Source organism: Cheilinus undulatus, linkage group 8, assembly GCF_018320785.1.
Source record: "Cheilinus undulatus linkage group 8, ASM1832078v1, whole genome shotgun sequence".
NCBI classification, from domain to species: domain Eukaryota; kingdom Metazoa; phylum Chordata; class Actinopteri; order Labriformes; family Labridae; genus Cheilinus; species Cheilinus undulatus.
The window spans coordinates 47126387-47145232 of record NC_054872.1 but is presented as its reverse complement, the minus strand read 5'-3'; positions in this window follow the sequence as shown (position 1 = coordinate 47145232).

Genomic DNA, 18846 nt, shown 5'->3' with positions numbered 1-18846 from the left:
AAAATACGTCCCTCTCACATTTTAAAAACTGCGTCTGATCAAAGTAAAGCTGCCTGGTTCTGTGCCAGAGATGAGACAGAAGTTTGAGATTAAATTTGCTGTTTTCTGGCACAGTTCTCTCTGTAATGAAACTTTAAATGACCTGTAGGCTGCCATGGCTGATAGATTTGGGAAATTCTCCTCACAATGAACAAAAACACAGCATGTAGCTGGATGTTAACTTCCAGTGAAGATAGTGACATCTGCTCTAACTGTGTGAGCGTATGCAGCCGTACAATTAAAATATCAAACATTCCAGTAATCCATCCAACCAGTCAGGAGCAGCTGATCAGGCCATGGTCGGCCATTGTGTTCCTTGTATACTGCACGACAAATGACGCACGATCAGGCTAGATGTTCGTTTCAAGTGAGTCATGCCACTCAAAATTTGTGCCTGAATCGGCTGAAAAACACACATTGTACCTCCAGCCTAAGATGAGTTACTTTTCTCAGTGTGTTGCAGAGTAATTAAACAGATTACTTTCTATATAAGACTTTAATGGAACCTAATCTCTCCAAATATCTGATGCATCAGGTGAGTTTTTTTGTGAATGGCTAGCATCAATGCTCTCTCTCTTTGCTTTATAAATATATCTCTGTGCTGTCTCTGATCTAACCTGACCATGAAGTTTTATATGTCTGAACTTTTCCTGAACTGGTTTTTGTGTTTGAGTGAGTCTGAACCAGTCTCCCTGTCTTTTTGAACTTTCTCTCTGTGTGCTTGCATGATTTATTCCCCTAAATATAGTTTATAGATGATAAATGTTCAACCTGAGTCAGCCCCAGTCTCCTCTGTCCTACATATTTAACCCATCTGTGTCTTTCAGAGTCAGGTTTAGTCTCACCATTATGTCTCTAAATTCTCTCAGCACTTCCTTCCATGAGCTGTTAACTTCTGTTCCTGAGCCAAGTGTCTTAGTTGGTTTCCTGTCCCTCAGTCCTGGAGTATATTTCCCTCGGTCGTCTTGCCTGTCATTTCTCTGTGTTTTTCATCCGTTGTCCTGGAGGTACCAGTCCGGTCATCCTCCGGGGGGCTGTCAGATTGTGACCCCAGGAGAAACCAGCCCGCAGGGACAGCGCTGTCTTCATCTCCAGACGCTCAGAATATCTGTTCTGAAAATACCAAACCCTGTCCAGCTCCCACTGCCCTCCAGCTGCCCTCAGTGTGTTTCTCTTTATTTAGACATCACCTGATCCAATCACCAGCCCCAGTGTTTTTTTTTTTTCTTATAAAGGGCCATTCTCTTTCTGTGATTTGTGGCTCCTCATCTCCTCTGTCCTCTCAGCTGTGACCCTGAAAATCAATCAATCAAGGATGTTTCTAGAATGAAATGAATCTTGCAGAAAAAAAGGCCTAACCTACAGGTGAGAGATGCTTGGATACTCAGTTAGATTTATGTTTAACATGATCAACCTTGTTTTTAAGAGGACATAGTTTTCTTCCTCCTCCCTGAATCTCAGGACACAGCACTACATTAACCACAATCCTCAGCAACTATAGAAAGTATTGGTAGTGGTATGGATAAGGACTCAGATCAGCACTTTCAATGTGCTGTAACTAGAATTAAAAGAACAACAAAAAAAAGCACTCAGAGAGTGCAGACCTCCGCCATTAGCCCTATCTCCCAATAGTACAGTGGGGTGATCCAGATCACTCCCAAAATCTAATCAGTCCTTCTTTATGCCATTTCTGACTTTTCCTGAAAATGTCATGAAAATCCATCCATAACTTTTTGAGTCATGTTGCTAACAAACAAACTAACTAACTAACTAACAAACCCTGCTGATCACATAACCTTCTCCTTGGTGAAGGTAATAAATTCTATTATTTTTTCGGTATGTACCAAACAGAAATTTTTCTGTATGTAATGGTCCCTAAGTATAGTACAGAATCGATGGTTCTATGTTCTTAAAACAATATTCTTCATTTAAAGAAGGGGCTAAAGATATGGCCACAGGTGCAGAATCATCATCCTTCTTTGCCATAGTCATTATTAGCCCTATTTACTGTCTGATCTGAGTTATGTTTGCTCTGTGTTTGTCCTTCTGTTCACCCATGGAGACACGTGGCGTACAGTAGAGGCATAGTAACGACACTTAGACGAATGAGATGCAGAACTACACCAGTAGTTTACTATTATTATTATTCTTTTTACTCCTCTATATTTCTATAAATTTTCTTCTTACTTTTGCTCTCAGTCGCTCTGATGAATTTTCTTCTCTAACGGAGGTACAAACCAAACCATGACCTTTATAAACCATTACACCCCCTAAATAACAAGATCTGACCATGTGTCTTTGCAACAGGAACAAAGTGCATGGGTTTGACTCTTCAAAACTAAGAATATGGATTATCACAGTTTAAATAAAAAAATCTGAGCTTCACCATAGTTTCTGATCTGGATATTTATTTTTTAAATGTGTTTAAATCATACGGAGACCCAGACATGACATGGTCAAAAAAAATTAAATTACAGCCACAATATAGCTATAACGTGCGCACGAAATACTAATTCATGGCCACAACATACGAATTCAACATGTGCACAAAATACTAATTCAGCGTGGGCATGAAATACTACTTTGTGGCCACAAAGTAGGCATAATGTGCGCACGAAATACTAATTAATAATATTAATATCATTCCCGGGCAGCTGGGTAAGCAAATCAAGCGCACCTTCTCTAAGGTCTAAGGTAGAGGCAGTAGAGGGGCTAAAGCTACATGATGGACAGGGATAGTATGATTGGATTTTATTTTAAGCATTCATTCCCAGAATTAAAAAAAAAAAAAGAATGATATTAATATTATTAATTAGTATTTTGCTCGCACGTTATACTTATTTCATGGCCACAAATTAATATTTTGAGACCATGAACAAGTATTTTGTTTGCACGTTATAGCTATATTGTGGCCACAATTATTATTATTTTTATTTATGTATTTTTTGACCATGTCATGTTTGGAGCTCTGTAAAATCACAACAATAAAGACCTGTAAAGTATGTAACAGTGCAGCTCCAGCTGAACTAGCTAACAGGCATGGCTCCATGTTTGAATAATAATGTCAAAAGCATGGTTTCTTGTCTGCATTTGGGTCCTGATGCATGCAGCAGAAGGACTGTGGCTGAATCTGATAGTGGATTAAGCATGGGTCTATTTGGCCACAGGACCTGATTATCACACTTACTCAGACAGCAAGTAATTATGATTTTAGCTGGATTTAGATAAAGTCTGCAACCTCTCTGACCTTTTCCATGCATGAAAACGGTTAATTTGTGTTATACTGCATGACTAAAAACACAGATAAGAAACAGTTGGAAATTCCCCAGGCTTTCAAAATTCACCAAAGCAGTGTAGCTTTTTATTTGAGCTCGGAGGCATTCACTCATACAACTAGGTGACTGTGTTTGGGTCAGTGTTGAGCATCCTGTCAGTGTTTGTTTCTCACCGGATTTCTCTTCTTGATTCGCTGCCATCTCCTCAGCAGCCAGGTAGGATTTAGAAAATAAAAGGATAAGTGAGCAGCTGAGAGGTATCGAGTGGTGATGAGCAGCTTTCAGCCTGCAGCTGCCAAGTCTCTGGCATCACATCACGCAGCATGTGTTGGCAGACGGTTTTGGCAGTGAGCTCGTACCTTGTTTTTTCACCTTCGAGGCTGCTGAGATGACGATGTGTGAGATGGGTGTGGGTGTCGGGGTTACAGCAGCGGATTGTGTTTGCTGAAGGTGAGATTGGCCTTCAGTTAAACACAGATGTTAGCCAGGCAGCGGTGTCTGCTGCCAATAAGAGCGGGGTAAATATGTGATTTTACTCAGCCCGTCTCAGGAGCTTCAGCCAGTAAAACCTGCAGTTAGTCCTGGAGCGAGGATCGGCTTACCTGGCTGATAGAGAGACATCAAGGTTAAAACATGAGACGGTGAATATTTTAAAATGACGAGCTTTCATACTTCTACTTCCCTGCTTTCATGAAGTACTGACATTGATGTTTTTATGTATAAAAAGATGACCAAATAAATGCCAAATGGGACATGGTGTTCAGTGTGGTCTCTACAAAGAAGAATTATCATCCACTTGTGCATCAGTGGGCTTTGGTTGTTTGAAGGCTGGATTTCCTGAATGCATCAACTTTTTTTCTGACTGCTTTAGCTCCTAGATCTCTGGACTCATCTCTGGTGGACGGAGCAACCCAGAGCTCAGTGCTCTGAAGATAGTGTAGATGCTCCCCCATATCCAGTGTGAAGTATTTCCCCCTCCAAGGACCTAAGAGCTGAACATCAGCTCCTCCCTTCCTGCAGCAGCTAAAAAAAATTCAACCTGCCAAAGACCATGGTAGTCATCACTGAGTCCATCCTCATTCATCCATCACAGTCTGGTCCCGACTCTGAGGTGTGGAGCTAAAACTGCAGCCAACCCCTCTCTCTCCAGACACAAACTTTTCAGACCCTCCCCTCTTGCAAGAGCCGAAGGTCAATCAGGACCAAAACCTCAGGCCACAAGACCATATCCTTACCCTCTGCTGTCAGCCTCATGAGCAATATGCGCTGCCCACCCTCTCACATAACAGACTCTCATCAAGCCCAAGAACCAGCAGACACAATACATGCATGTTTAAACTGTATGTTACCATCAATGCATTTCTGCATGACAACTTAACACTGTGTATTTTATTTGCACTGGAATAATCACTAAAATACTGGCACATCTGCACAGCTCCTCCATTGCACCAATTTTGCATGCATTTGTAAGCTGTATATTCTACTTCATATTTTCTATTGCTATTTTTTCATATTACCCTTTTTAAGTTCCTTGTCAGCAGAACTGTTTTTTGTTTTATGTCTTTATAGTCTCACTATATAAATCACGTCGTAGCCTTCCAAACCCAGAACCTCAAATATCAAACAGGTTTGATATTTACGATTCTATATCGTAGTGCCTCTGATGAAGCACCCACAACAACGAATGAGAGCGAGCAGAAAGGGTAGCATCACCAGCTGGATTATACGTGCTTTCACCATCACAACCATAAACACAACTGTAGCTTCATCCCGAGTCTTTCTCTTGTTTTATGATTTTTCTGCGCCTGTAACACATGCCAGGACAGCCTGTTGTGGAGGGACAGCAAGAGGGTATCGACAGACATCCGTGTTTGTTTTTTTCTGAAGTCATGTGATCACCCGAGGTCATTGGCAGGTCAGCAGGTGTGTGGTCTCCAGTTATCTGACAGTTTGGCTAACTTGTCTTGTTTGTGCGTTCAGAGGATTAAAGATGAAAAATCTTTTGAAACTGTCCTCATGTCTGTGGTCTTGTACGTTTTTTAACCCTTTTAAACCTACGGGGGCGCTGGCACTTCCATTTGCATAACTATTTTTAACCGTGGGTAGAATTGTAACCAAATGTGATACAGCAATATTTTTTTTTGCATATAAAACCACAGGAGTAACACTAACATATCACACATTCAATGTGTTACAGAGTACTGGTTCCTTCTAGAAACATCCTTCCTTCTTTTGCAGAAATGCAGTACAAAGATCACACATCATAAACAATATAATACACTGCTGATAAATATTTTAAGACCAATTGAAAAACTTGCAATAATTTGCATTTTGCACTGTTGGATCTTAAGAAGCTTGTCTGTGGCTGCTGGTGTGACAAATTGACTGGTTGAAGCAGATGTTCAGGGGGCGTGGCTTCCAACAATTCTTGTTTACCTTCTAAAATGGCATTAAAATGCAATAATTTCACTTGCTGCTCCAAAGTAAGACTTTATTGTTGTCTGTAGATGCATTAAGGCAGTGAGGAAGGTGTTTGTGTAGTCACAAACTAAGTTTTAAGACGTAAAAATGGGAAGGACAAAACAGACGACTGTGCAGGTGCCTGTTCAAAACAAACAAAGGAGACACGCAGAGGAAAATGTCTCGTTCTAAGTGGAATATTTGTTGTCAGCAGCAAACGATGTTATTGTATTTTAATGCCATTTAGAAGGTAAACAAGAATTGTTGGAAGCCACCACCCCGTTAAAAGGTTAAAAGTTAAGTTAAAAGGTTAAAATTTTGCTGAAAGGATCTGTGGTTTTATGCAGAATTCTTTGGCTAAATATCCCCAAAATTAAACTTTTCCTCGCCAATGGCACCGTTGTAGCTCTGTGACCCACTGACCTCTCGGTGACCCTTTACTCTCGCTGCAGGATGAGACATAATGTTAATATAATGTTGATTTACGATGGGGAGTCCATACATTGTGTTGTATTTTGAAAGAACCGGACAGTCCACGCTTATGATTTCCTCTTCTGGAGCTTTCTGATCGACAGGTATTGACGCGGCTTGGCGCGAAGTGTCAGTCCAGGCACATGTCGCGCAGGTCTGGAGCGCCGGCTGTGGAAATGCTCTGATGGACTAGAGGGGGAGCTATGTGCCCCACAGTACGATTCACTGGCAGTTCGCAGCGCGTTCGCTGTACGTAGAAATTGGAGGTAAGACAGTCATTTTGTATTTTTTAGAAGATCCTGAGGGTGATGGAACAAAAAGTCAAGTGGTTGGCCCAAACAAATTTCAGTAGCGCTGAGCCAGAGGATCTGATTGGCTGTCTGGCAAGACACAGGACAGCCCTCAACCCAAATTAAGGCTGTTACAGGTGCCGACTGCAGCCCAATAACCATCAGGCATCTGTTAAAAAACAAAAAAATATCTTCAAAGGCCTCGTCTCCTTCAACGCCACAAAAATGCCTGTTTGGACTTTGCAAGAGAACACAAAACATAGGACACTGAAAGGTGAAAGAAAGTTTTATTCTCTGATGAGAAGAAATGTAACCTTAATGGTCCTGATGGCTTCCAACGTTTCTGGCATGATGAGGAGATCCCACTTGAGATGTTTTCTACGCGGGACAGTGGAGGGGCACCATCATGTTCTGGGGGGGTTTTTCCTTCAATAGAACAATGGAGCTTCAGGTTGTGTAGGGGCGTCAAATGGCAGCTGGTTAGGTGTTGCATCCCTCATGACTGAGGGCCCTCGTCTGGGCTGGGTGTCTCAACAGGACAACGCTACAGTTCACAATGCCTGCCTGACAAAGGACCTCTTCCAGGAGAAGAACGTTACTCTTTTGGACCATCCTGCGTGTTCCCCTGATCTAAATCTAATTGAAAACATTTGGAGATGGATGGCAAGGAAAGTTTCTGAAAATGGACATCAGTTCCAGACAGTGGATGCCCTTTGTGAAGCCATCTTCACCACTTGGAGCAACATTCCCACTAGCCTTCTGGAAACACTTGCATCCCAAACGAATTTTTGAAGTGACCAAAAATGACCAAGTCCTTTTTTGAAACTTTCATTTTTGTCTTAAGGGTTTTTTTTTTTTTTTTTTTAATGGTCTATAACTTTTGATCAGCTGATGAACAGCCTATTTCAGTTTAATTGCTGTTTTCAATGAATTGCTGGCTTAGATTTTTTTTGTCTCACTCCTATTTCTTCTTTATGCATTTTGAAGCTCTACTTAGAACCTTCTTAAGATCCAACAGTGCAAAATGCAAATTCTTGCAATTTTTCAACTGGTCTTAAGATTTTGATCAGCAGTGTATATGCCCTATAGTTTTTATGCTGATGACCCCGTCCCGTCCTGCTCAGGATCTACCCGAGACCCAAGTTCTTAGCCGTTATAACTTTCTTTTAACGCTAATCAACAAAAAGTTTATGATTTAAAACTTTCATCAAAAGCTTTTGATGAATGCTAAATCTCAGCCCCCAAACCTGCCTCCATCTTCAATTCTCAGGATGCACAGTGTTTTTTCTAAACTTTAGATATCTTGGCACTTTGGTCGGAGGTTTTTCAGGTGTTTCGATATAGAAATATATCACAAAAGTGCAATGGAAACACTTTTCCACATTTACAAGTCATGGGACGTGACATACGGTGTCACATGACCAGTCACTCCGAGACAACATGGCGCAGAACGTCTAGACAGAAGAGGAAACGAGACTTTCCTTAACATCATACTTCTACCCTTATACGTGGCTTTTGCCATACATACGGACTTTACCTCTGAACCGTCATCCGCTGCCTTCGTCTTTTGTCCAAAATTATCAGGGCAACCACCATAGATGTAACCAAATCCGTACGAACATGCAACAGGTTTTGAGCGTCAAGCTTCCCTGCAGCGGATTCACGCGAAATGAGATTTTACGAGAATCGCAAGGCCTATGCTCAAAACTCCCTTCAGTGGAAACGCATTCAAAGCACAATTGTACTTAAATAAAATGTAAGAAATATCACTTTTATTTTGCGAAAAACTGTAATGGAAACCCAGCTTCTTATATTCTTCACATTCAGCAGCTGAGCTGGTTAAAACTGAAACTGCGTTTTTCATTTTTAAATGATCATTGTGCACTTTTAATTTTGTAATGAATTGTGAAATAATTGAATTTTGAACATTGGTATCTTTAAAAACCAGCATTCCTGCTATTAAATAATCCAGGTTTCCTTTTAAGATCTTTGCATATATTTGAAACCAAAAGAAGGTCATGCTGGCATGCTGTGAAATCAAACTGTTGCTGTGTCTGTTCATGAGTCAGGCTCGTGTTTCCAGCAGGAGGGGCTCGGATACACTCATGAATATTTTCATGCAGCCCTTTGAGTCAGGGCTCAGCGAGCACAGATTAGCAGGTTTTCTACCCCAACCTCCTGTAAATGGTGTTACGGTGTAAAAGTCACTCTGATTTTGTCTTCTGAAACCTGAACTGAGGGCTGAGAGACTGACACAGTAGCAGCCACAACCAATCAGCTTCCTCGACTGTCACAGCTGTCCAATCAGCAGCTCACATCCACAGGCTTTCATAACCATGGTAAGTACAGTGTATTATATATGAGTATTTTTACACCCAGGGTTTTACATCAGTTTGATTGCTCCTTTATATTCAGTGAAATCACTCTGAATTCAAACGCTGGCGCCAGGACTGGCCTAATTTATGTGCACAGCGCATCTACTTTATCTCTTATTCAGCTTATTTTTGCATACTAATTGTGTTGAGTCTGAGATATCACACACATTACATCGACTGCATTAAAGAGAAATGGAGACCAGACTCCAAATAGAGAAATTGTGGCCTTTAGGCTACAGACATGGTGAGGGTGTATAAACAGAGGAGAAAATCAGAAGCTCTTTTATCTTCTGTGGGAAAATGGTGATTGTTTCTCCTCTATCGACACCTCTGTTCACTCTGCTCTGGAGTTCTACAGCCGCTACATCGATGCAAAAGACTCAACAATTCTTTTTCTAACACTGAACTCTATTTGAGACATTAATTATTAAGATGAAGGTGATAAGGAAAAGGAATTGAAAGAGTTTAAAAACATGTTTTTCATCCTCGGTGGACAACTAATCCTGATTACAGGCTTAACTCCTATCTACCTTAAGCTACTTGCATTAAATCAGTTGTTTGACATGCTGGAAAATGTGTTTTTTAATCATTTAAGCCAATATTTAAGACTGCTCTCCAGGCTGTATGCATGACTAGATTTTCTATGTAAATTTTGCAATGCATGTGCAGTGATATATGCATATGATTCGCGAAGTCACCATTTTATGTATCTAATCTCAAAAGAAATGGGGACCTACGCACCAGCAAGCAGGTCTCAGGTTGATTATGCGGTTTGTAATTTAACCTCATTTTTAAAATAATGCAAATGCCTAACATTATCCATGCATCCAATTTCTTCCACAGGCTGTGGATATCCTTGCTGTTTCACCTTGCATTTGCAGCTGCATCACAGCTGGATGCATATAAAATAAACCTTCCTGTGAGTGATATGTTACTGGAGAGTACCACTAGAGGTATGAGGTGCACTGTGTGCACAGAGCAAATATCATAAAAGAGTTCACACAGCCCTCTTATTGCGTGTTCATGCTTAGAGCCCTGGAAAACGACAGAAGCATCACAAGGGCAACTCAGCTGTTAAACAGCTTCTATCTGAACAATCAGACTGCTTAGCCACAGAAATGTGAACTGCTCCTTTACTAGATCTTTCATTCTGAATTAGAACGTTTTTTTTTTTCATTCTAGTGTAATTTTAGGATATTTTTTAGTGCCTTCACTAATTATATCTTGCACTGAGTTTCAGAAATGTTGAAAATCGAAAACAGGGGCCCAACGTAAAACAGTTCAGTAACAAGTTTCAAATCTTTTTTGAGTTGCAAGGCCAAACTTTATACTTTATATTGCCACTCAGTTGACATAGATAGCTCATAAATGTCCAGTCCAATAAAAATATATTTAAAAATCACAACAAAGTAAGGAAATTTGTGCTTTGAAGATTATTTCTCTGTTGTTTCATTGCTTCCTGGCAGTAAATCTCATACCATTGGAAAGCCTGTTTATTTCCCTTTTAAATGATGCCAAATATTTAAGGAACATGCATTTGTGGGATGAGCAGCAGAGCTGAGCATGTGGGTTGCGGCCATGAAAAATTTGCCAAATCTTGTCTGCGAATGTCAAACAGCTTATTCTGCTGTTGTTTTGACTCCCCAAGTATACTGTTTTCTCACCCTGTCAGCACTTAGGGAACGTAGGCTGTCTTCTCCAAATTTGCAGTCAAGGTTTGCAGGACGATATGGCCGATGGCTCTCTACCCAGATAATCCAGAGCAGACTGCATGCAGCCAATCTCCGGTCTCATAGGGCTGCAAAGAGGCCTGCCATGACTTCACCATCAGGTCTGTTTGACTGGACTCTGAGACCAGAGGTGAAAAGTAACTAATAACATTTACTCAGATTACTGTAATTAAATAGCTTGTGTACTTGTACTTTCTTAAGTCGTTTTTTAAAATCACAACGGCATTTTGAGTGAAATATTGTACTTAATTACATTTTAAAAAGCATCGAGTACTGAGTAAAAATATTAACACCAAAAGTCATGACAAGGAGGTCCAGGCTTTCTGCCAACAACATGAAAATGACCAGTTGTTTGGCTTTCACAACACATCGGTCAGCAGCACATAACGAGAATAATTCCATATGTCTTCCCAAAGCAGCTGTTGCATTGTACTTTAGATTAGGTCAAGCCTGATAATAAATGACCTTGTCTGGAGGTCCATATTTTCTTGTTGTACATTGCACATTAAAAACAGGCAAAGTTTTACCTTGAAAGTCCCTTGGGTATCAAGAGTAGCTACTCAGGACTAAGTCCTTGAGTAAATTTTAAATGACTTACTTTTTTACTTTTACTTGAGTAGATTTTTAGACCAGTACTTTTACGTCTACTCAAGTAAATTTTAACCAGAGTAACTGTACTTTTACTTGAGTATTATAGTCTGGTACTTTTTCCACCTCTGTCTGGAACATGTGCACTGGAACCTGAATATGTGGAGGAACGTTTTGTTCAATGATGAGTACAGATTCTGCCTACAGCAGTTGGATCATAGGGTCAAAGTGTGTAGAACATGCAGAGAATGCTGCAGAACACTGCACTGGTAGAGTGACATCTTTTGGTTGATGCCATCTCAATGCAGAGAGATATTGAGATTACTGTAGATTCTGCAACCAATGGTAATCCCATATCTCCACAGTCTGGGACCAAAATCTATCCTCAAAGATGACAACGCTTGCCCCCACAGAGCGGGGTTTACCAGAGACTACTTCCAGAATATGGGAACACTGATGGGATTAGTTTGGGTGTGCTGTTGAGTGACCAACACAACCATGTTGGCTGACTTGTGACAAATGCTGGTTGAAGAATGGGATGCCATCCCACAGCGGTGTGTAACCAGGCTGCTGACCAGCATGAGGAGGAGGTGCCAGGCTGTTGTGGCTGTGTACGGTTCTTCCATACGCGACTGAGGCTCCTGTTTGTTTCATGGCTGCAACCCACTTACTCATCTCTGCTGCTCATCCCACAAATGCATGTTCCTTACAGATGTGGCACCATTTAAAAGGGAAATAAACAGGCTTTCCAACAGTACAATATCTATTGCCAAGATGCATTGTTACAACATCAAAATAATGTATCAAACACTAACTTCCTTACATTTTGTGCAAAGTTGATATATTTACCTGTCACATAATTTAAGAAACTCAAAACAATGTTTTGTATCAACTAGTTCAGTGATCAAAAGTGCATCAAATAATTCATCATTTGTTCACTCAAAAGTAGAACAAAATTGTATCATCATCATATGCAATTCCATCCATCTGTTTTCTTCTGTTTATCTGTGATCAGGTCGCGGTGGCAGCAGGCTATGCAAATCCACCCAGACACCCCTCTGGCCAGTAATATCTTCAAGCTCTTCCTGGGGGATTTCAGGGTGTTCCCAGACCAGATGGGATATGTAATCCTTCTAGTGAGTCCTGGGTCTACCCTGAGGTCTCCTCCCAATTGTGCGTGCCTGGAAGACCTCTGCAGGGAGGCGACCAGGAGGTGTCCTGATCAGATGCCAAAACCACCTCAACTGGCTCCTCTTGAGGCGAAGGAGCAGCGGCTCTACTCTGAGATCTCTCCGGCTGTCCAAGCTCCTCACCCTCTCTAAGGCTGAGCCCAGATACCCTGAGGAAACTCACTGCATATTCTTTACACAATCTTTTAAAATATCTGTGTCAGGCTTAGGTCAGTGGTTTTAGCAAAAAAAAAAAAAAAAAATCCCAGGCAAAGACTGCAGATAACAACATGCCAGGAAAAAAAAAACTAAATAACACTTTTATGAGACAAATTCTGATTTTGGGAGCCTTCCAAAATAAAGGAAAAAAGGCTTAAAATGCTCCCTGTGGTTTGATATCAGTTCCATCAAATTTCCCATTTTAAAAATTTATTGTTGGTAATTTTATACCTTTTTTTCAGAGAGCAGAACAGCGGATAGGGTTGAAAAGGGGGATGAGAGAGTGGGGGATAGATATACAGGAAAGGAGCCACAGGCCGAACTTGAACCGGGGCACGACCTAAACTGGAGGTCATCTGCACCCCTCCAGAAAATTTCTGTGCAGCTGTGTGGCTTTTTTTTCTTATAAGATAATTTTTGGGGCTGCAGAAAGGCTGCAGAGAGACAGGAAATATGGTGAGAGAGAGTGGGGGAAGTCATGCACCAAACGTGCCGAGACCTGCTACCAGTGCGTTGAGGACTATAGCTTCTGTATATGGGCGCCTGCTCTACCCACTGAGCCCACCACGTAGGTCTTTTACTACCATCTGTGGAGTCTGAACTCCTGCTACTGTAGTTTAGTTCAGCTTACAATCACACTGATAGTTGTGAAGTACAGACCCACAACTGGTGATCAACTGGTCAAATGTCACTCTGCTCACCTCAGCTGGTCACTTGTTTTAGAGTGAGGATTTTCACTCAGAACACCACTCCATAAGGTTTATATACTTACCAATTTATTCTTCTTTAAATGCAAAATAAATACCAATGAAGGAAAAGAGATATTAAAACCTAATGTTGCCAGCCTGGTCTATCTTACTGTGCGTTCTTTGCATACCAAAGCAGTTGCTTGCATACACAATGAAAGGTGGTGAATTCTTAATGTTGCAGATGGTGGCAGCTGCACTTTTGGTCATGACAGCCTTGACAGTATGCTGCAGCACTCTACTGTTGGTTGCACCAGTATGTGGGACAAAGCCCTCTTTTAAGATGGAAGATTTTGTATAAAGATGTGTCTTAAGGCTTGGTTATATTCTGAGTTCAAACTGCTTGCAGATACATGGAGCTCTCTTCATGCTTTCTCTGTATTTCTGCACGTTTTCTTGAAGCCTGCAGATATGGATCAAACATTGCAATACCAGCAGTAACAGAGCGGGCAGTGTTGAGCAATGCAGCTACAACAGAACAGCCAGAGCAGCAAAACACAACGAAGATAAGTAATTTGAAAAATGCATAAATGTTACCCAAAGTTTAAAGAGGAAAGTTTTGAGTGAAATATTTACAATAAAACTGCAAACATATATGTCAGCTCACAGAAACACACAGTTACAACAGATTAGCCGGGTGGAGGACAGATGGAGCTCAGACAGCGAATGTCACAGACATGGATCTATTTTTTTATATTAAGGGTTCATAATTTAACTTTTAAACACTAATATTTGGCGTTGTGTTTTAAGGCTTCATGCAAAGGCAAAACAAACTTAAAATGTGAATTTTTGTGTGCTTAAGAGGTACTTATATGTGTTTTTTTTTTCTTGCCTTAGGAAGAGTCTATCTGCTTCTTCTGTGTCTTTGTGATAAGCTAAGTCTTTCTTTGGGCTAATAAAGTGTCATGTTCCATAAAGATTTGAAAGTTTAACTGAGGCCAAGAGAGAAAATAAGCTTCTATTTTTAAATGCTGCTAAGGTCTGTGTGGGTTTAAACTCCAAATGAATCCTCCTGCATTCATGATAAACCGACATTAGGAAAAAGACTAAGAAAAGAAGACACTTGAATTTCTCCTTAAATTTTAGTTCATATTTAAGGATTAAAAAGAAACAACCCATCTCAAATCTAGTCTAAAGTTGAGGTAAATTGAACTTTTCAAGTCCGTCTGAGGTCCTGCAGTCCTTCCTGACCCCCACCAGGGGGCGACACTGCCCTGCAGTTAGAGGCTGACAGTTGACTGAAGGCATTATGTAATGTCAGATTCCCCCTCGGTGCTCTGCACAGTCACTCTGTGACCCCTTCACTGACTGTCACGTCCTCCCCGAGGCTCTGAGGGGGATTTGCATCCGTCAGCCGGAGACAGCACCGACTTTTAAGCTTGTCAACAAAGTAATAAATAAATAAAAACAAGTGATGAGTCTGTTTTCTGCTTGAGACACCTTAATTCCAGAACGGTGCACATATCTGACTTCAGGAACTTGCAACCCCTCTGCATCAGGATATGTTTTTATTACGCACTCATGAGGCTTTTTTCTTGGATATTGTTTGTTAATGATTATATATAAGAAAATGATCAGGCATAAATAAGAATGATAACAGCATTGAACCAGGATATACAATGACACAGAGGTCACTTTCAACTGATTTGACTTCCAAATACACCCGTCCTCTAAGAGTGTTTTAACATCTACATTTTTTAATTTGTTTGTGTATCAAATGTTTGCTGAGGCAGGACAACATGTTAGGGTTAGGGCTATTGAGGTTTTGAGATATATAAAAGAGATAAAGATGAGAAAATGTCTTTTATCTCAATATAGTTTATGTTGATTTTGATAAAATTAGATAAATATTAGGCCTAATGCTCAGTGGTTTTTATCATAAACCATCATTTACTAACATAAAAATACTTCTTGACCATAGGATCATGTATTTGAAATTTTTAAATTGAGACTGTTGGACAATAAACCTCCCTTTCCACTTTAAAAATGTTGCTGACCTTCAGATTTGTGCCTTCAGACGGGGGTCATGTTCTACATGACATAAAGCAATCATATAAATGGCCCCTTTTATAGTATTCACAACATTCTAAGTATTTTTTTCCTAAAAGTTTTGACATCATGAGCTCCAATTGGCAGCAACAAGCAAACACAAAGCTGACAATATTTAGAAAAGAGGGTTTAAATAGCCAAATGGTTATTTTAGTAAATTTTGGACAAGTGGATGAAACTGGCAAGGAAAAAGATTGCTGAGGAGGAGCAAGGCCAAGTTCTGCCATCTTTTCTGGATGTTGCCATTGTAGTTGTGCAATCTTGACTGTTTAAGCCCTTTTTTGGTCAAAAATGTAATTTAAATTCTTTAATAAATACTGGAATGTTTGTATTGCTAGGGTTAGGGAAAATCATCCGTCCATCCATCCATCCATCGTCTTCCACTTATCCAAGGATGGGTTGTGAGGGCAGCACAGCTTAAGCAAGGAAGCCCAGACTTCCCTCTCCCCAGCCACTTTGTCGAGCTCTTCCCGGGGGATCCCAAGGCGTTCCCAAGGCCAGCCAAGAGACATAGTCTCTCCAGTGTGTCCTGGGTCTTCCCCGGGGCCTCCTCCCAGTGGGACCTGCTCGGAACACCTCACCAGAGAGGCATCCAGGCGTCTAGATCTCGTTTCTTTCTTTTATTACCAACAGCTCGGGACCATAGGTGAGGGTAGAAATGTAGATCAACTGGTAAATCGAGAGCTTCGCCTTTCGACTCAGCTCTTTCTTCACCATGAAAGAGTGATGCAGAGACCGTGTCACTGCTGACGCTGCACCGATTCCACCTGTCGATCTCCCGCTCCATTCCTCCCTCACTTGTGAACAAGACCCAGAAATACTTGAACTCCTCCACTTGGGGCAGGATCTCATTCCCTCTAGTGAAAATCATGTGATATAAAATTGCAACACAAATGGAAGTTCTAGACACCCAGTATTGGGAAATTAATGGTTTTGAATGATCAAAAATTGCAGGTAAACTCCTGCACTGTGTCTAAACTGGTTGATAAAGGGGTTCCCTACCTGCCAGTTCCATCAGTTCTCAGAATGTTCCCAACCTCTGTGTCGGTCATGTTTAGCAAAGGAAATGGGCCCACAGGCAACATTCAGGAAAGTGGTTGGAGCTGGCCAAATAGATATATTGGCAACGCATGGAAAATAGAGCAAAACTGTATTTCAGCCTTAGTTTCACCTGTTTTTTGTAAATGTTACTAACCTCAAGGTAGGCCAACTATGGCAAAGGAAATGGACACACTGGCAACACTCAAGATAGCCAACTTGATATGATGGCACAGCCTTAGTTTCACCTGTTTTTTGTAAATGTTACTAACCTCAAGGTAGGCCAACTATGGCAAAGGAAATGGACACACTGGCAACACTCAAGATAGCCAACTTGATATGATGGCAATTGAACTGGCCAACTACATATGTGATTTTTTTAAAGATTATTTTGGGGGCATTTATGCCTTTATTTGATAGGATAGCTGAAGAGAGACAGGAGCTATTAGGAGAAGGAGTGGGGGAAGTTATGCACCAAAAATGAGCCGAGCACCTTCTCTACCCACTGAGCTACAGAGTCACCCACCAACTAGAGATGTCAGCAAGCTACCTATAACGGGAGAAATAGATACACTGGCAACATTTGGAAAAGTGGTTATAACTGTCAAGGAGTGTTTTTGCTGGTTTCATCCATTTTGTAAGATACAAGCTCTTGTCCAGTTGAGTGTGGCTTCTTACTTTTATTTTGAATAGCCAAATAAGAAGTCCTCTGTGCTTTTTCTGAGGGTGTGGTCAGGCTCACCGTTCATGTTTTCTGGCAGATTTATTCCTCACCCTTTTCTTCGGAAAAAAATCTTTTGCTTTGTCCTCTGCATGCTTTGTTATCAGATGACACTTTAGTTTGGCGGGTTTCATGGCTTCACATGAAGACACACAACACATTTTGGTCTTATGGCGCTGTTCTCAATAAAACCAAACCCGAGGTAGCTGTCATCATATTTTCCCAGTTTAGCTGGTTTGGGCCTAGCATATTTCTACCTATTGTTGCTAACTGGACCTGCACTCTAAATGTGTCCTCAGCAGAGACTGATGTGTGTTGAGTGATAAATTTATGTGATACGTCACAATAGTAACTGAGTTTTTATTGGCTCAAAGCTGACTTATGTGGGAGTTATTGGTTTATTATCAGAATAAGAATCATTTTTATTGTCATTGTACAACACACAACAATTTTTTTTTTGCAGTACTATTTAGTGCTCTGGCAGTTCCCTCATTTAATATTGAAACTGCTCTGGGATAGGTGCTGTTCTTAAATCTGTTAGTTTTGGCTCTTATTGTCCTGAACCGTCTTCCTGAGGGTAACAGTTGGAACAGGTGATGTGCTGGGTGGGATGAGTCCTTCAGGATGCCCAAGGCCTTCCTGTGGCAGCGGGACCTGAAAAGCACCTCTAAGGAGAGGAGAGCAGAGCCTGTGATTTTCTGTGCTGTGTTGATGACCCTCTGGACAGCTGTCTTCTCCTGAGCAGTGCAGCTGGAGAACCACACTGGGATGCAGTATGCCATTACACTTTCATCTGTAAAAAGGCACCAGCAGCTCCTTGGCCAGGGCGTTGCTCTTCAGGACCCTCAGGAAGTGGAGTCACTGCTGTGCCTTTTTGATCAGTGCTGTGGCGTTGGTTTTCCAGGTTAGGTCATCAGTCACGTGCAGGCCCTGTGGACCCTCTCCACACAGTCCCCGTTAATGTGAGCTGAGGGTCAGATCTGTTTCTCATTACATTATGGTTGTTTTATGGCGCCGTGATCCCTATATGTATTCATTTGCTTTTTGATTACTTTATTAATTTATTTTGAATCATTTTGCGGACCTCCAAGCTGTGGCTCACAGACCCCCAGGGGTCCCTGGACCCCAGTTTGAGAACCACTGCCTTTCAGGGTACCAGTGTGTAATGAATACTCATGTCCTTAAATTCCTTTGTAGTGCATATTATGTACACAGAAAGTTTCACTTAACAGTAAAAGATGCCTGCAGATCAAAAAGGTTTACTTTCCGCAGCAATGCCTTGTACACAAAGAGCCACGTAGCTGCTTTAGGATCACTGTCCCTACAGAGAAATGCCCCTCCTTCGTCAGCTCTGTGCGAGACTCTGACATTTGTGTTAAGTGGGCTAATTATGTTGTTACTTTCTGTTAGTACTATGTCTCTGGAATGCTCTTGAACTCAAATACACGGCAGCTTAATGTCAACAGTGGTGCTTGTGCCGTTCATATTAATCATATGCCTGGAAAAAATGTCTATATTGCGAGTTGAATAGACAGAGAGTGGGTGAATCTGGCAAGGAGCGAGGACCAATGCTACCCACTTGTAGCCAACGTATTTGTGCAGTTCAGACACAAGTCTCTCTCTATATGACTCCTGCATCTCCTGCACTTTTTATACCACTAAATAACTGAGATTTT